This window comes from Athene cunicularia (assembly GCF_003259725.1).
Source record: "Athene cunicularia isolate RWA chromosome 2 unlocalized genomic scaffold, athCun1 chr2_part1, whole genome shotgun sequence".
Classification (NCBI taxonomy): Eukaryota; Metazoa; Chordata; class Aves; order Strigiformes; family Strigidae; genus Athene; species Athene cunicularia.
Genome location: NW_020799095.1, coordinates 39,376,351 through 39,379,023, shown reverse-complemented (window position 1 = coordinate 39,379,023; position 2,673 = coordinate 39,376,351).

The window sequence follows — 2,673 nt, the reverse complement described above, 5'->3', positions numbered from 1 at the left end:
TTCTGTGCAGGAGAAATGGTGGTGTTTGGCTGCCATACAAGTTCAAATCACAGCAGTGCTTTTTGGTGCCTAGCATGGGGGGGTGCCAAACACAACTGTAAATAGCCCCAGGACTGATGACTTCATGGTGCCATAAATCACCGTTACACAGTACAGCATAAACATAATCTTAGTCCAACTCTCCTGAGTGGGGAGCAGCAGCATGGGGACCACATACAGCAAATGAGTAGAGCAACTGGCTGCATGGTGTTTGGCTGCTGGCCACATTCAAACCACAACAGGCCTGTAGTGATAGGACAATTGCTAATGGCTTTAAACCAGAAGAGGGTAGATTTAGATTAGATATAAGGAAGAAATTCTTCACTATGAGAGTGGTGAGACACTGGCACAGGTTGCCCAGAGAAGCTGTGGCTGCCCCCTCCCTGGCAGTGTTCAAGGCCAGGTTGGACGGGGCTTGGAGCAACCTGGGCTAGTGGAAAGTGTCCCTGCCCATGGCGGGGCGGGGTGGGACTAGATGACCTTTAAGGTCCCTTCCAACCCAAACCAGTCTGTGATTCTATGATTCTATGACTAACCTAATCTTCTATGACAAGGTGACCCATTTAGTGGATGAGGGAAAGGCTGTGAAGGTTGTCTACCTAGATTTTACTAAAGCCTTTGACACTATTTGCCACAGCATTCTCCTGGAGAAACTGGTTGCTCATGGCTTGGATGGGCACACGCTTTGCTGGGTAAAAACTGAGAGTATAGCCAAGCCCAAAGAGTTGTGGTGAATTGAGTTAAATGCAGTTGGTGGCCAGTCACGAGTGGTGTCCCCCAGGGCTGAGTTTTGGGACCAGTTTTGTTTAATAACTTTATCAGTGATCTGGACAAGGTGATCAACTGCATCCTCAGTAAGTTTATGGACAACACGAAGTTGGGCAGGAGCCTTGATGTGCTTGAGGGTAAGAAGGCACTTCAGAGGGATCTGGACAGGCTGGATTGGTGGGCCATGCGCAACTGTAGGAATTCAACAAGGATCAGTGCAGAGTTCTGCACTTTGGCCACAACAACTCCCAGCAGCGCTACAGGCTTAGGGAGGAGTGGCTGTAGAGCTGCCAGTCAGAGAGGGACCTGGGGATGTTGATTGACAGCCAGCTGAACAGAAGCCAGCAGTGTGCCCAGGGGGCCAAGAAGGCCAATGGCATCCTGGCTTGTGTCAGCAATAGCGTGGCCAGCAGGGACAGGGAAGGGATCTGACCCCTGGACTCGGCACTGGTGAGGCTGCACCTCTAATACTGTGTTCAGTTTTGAGCCGCTCACTCCAGGAAAGACTGAGGTGCTGGAGAACATCGAAAGAAGAGCAATGAAGACAGTGAAGGGTCTAGATCATGAGTCTTACGAGGAGCAGCTGAAAGAACTAGATTTTTTAGCCTGGAGAAAACGAGGCTCAAGGGAGACCTTATTTCTCTCTGCAACTACCAAAAAGAGGTTGTAGAGAAGTGGGTATCAGACTCTTCTCCCAAATAAGAAGTGATAGCACAAGGAAATGTCCTCAAGTTCCAGCAGGGGAGATTTAGATAGGATATTAGGAAAAATTTCTTCACCAAAAGGGTTTTCATGAATTGGAGCAGGCTGCCCATGGAAGTGGTTGAGTCACAATCCCTGGAAGTATTTAAAAGATGTATAAATGTGGTGCAGTTTAGCAGTGGACTTGCTGTTAGGTTAATGGTTGGACTTGATGATCTTAAAGATCCTTTCCAACTTAAATTATTCTAGGATTATGATTCTAGGATTCTAAGACAAAGACTGCTTGAAGAGTTCAACCCATATACATTCACAGAACCTGCCAGAATACATCCAAGGGTGCTGGAAGAACTGATTGATGTAGAAGGCTGTTCCTCTAACATCTCTGAAAGGCTGTGGAGAATATACTAAGCTGTCTTTTGTTACTCCCTTTTCAAAAAAGGCAAACAAAGACAAAATAAGGAACTATAGACTGGTCAGTCTTACTTCAGTTCCTGGAAAAACTGTGGAACAGTCCTCTTAGAGCACATTTCTGGGCACAATGAAGGAGAAAATGGTGGTCAGGAACAATTAGTTTGGTAACCATGCTGGTTACCGAGGTAAATCATGCCTGATCAACTATCCCACACAATAACCCACAATATTCTTGTACTGAAAGTGGGATTTTACAGTTTGACTGGGTGGAAAACTGGATGGATAAAAAACCTAATTAGACGGTGATGCTCAGAGAGCAGTGGTTAATGGAGGTTGGTAATAAATGGAGTATTACAGGGGCCTATCCTTAGATCTCTTAGCATCTTTAAGAGGAAGATGGCTAGTGAGTGCACTCTGTAGAGAGCTCTGATAGGCTCTGTATAGATTTTACAGTTTGGGTTGGGTGGCACAAGTGAGTGCACTCTGACCAAGTTTGCAGCTGACACCCAACTGTGGGACAAGATAATATATTCAAGGGCAGGGCTGCCCTCCAGAAAGACCTGGACAAGCTGGAGGAATAGGCCAACAGAAACTTTATGAAATTTGATGAGGACCAGTGCCCAGTCCAGCACAGGGAAGGGAGAAGCCCCTTGCAGTGAGCGGTACAAGGGGCTGGGGTGATCAGGGAGCAGGTCTGGGACCTGGTGGGAATAGCAAAGGCTGACAGTGTCGTGGGCTGTGTGAACAGGTCAG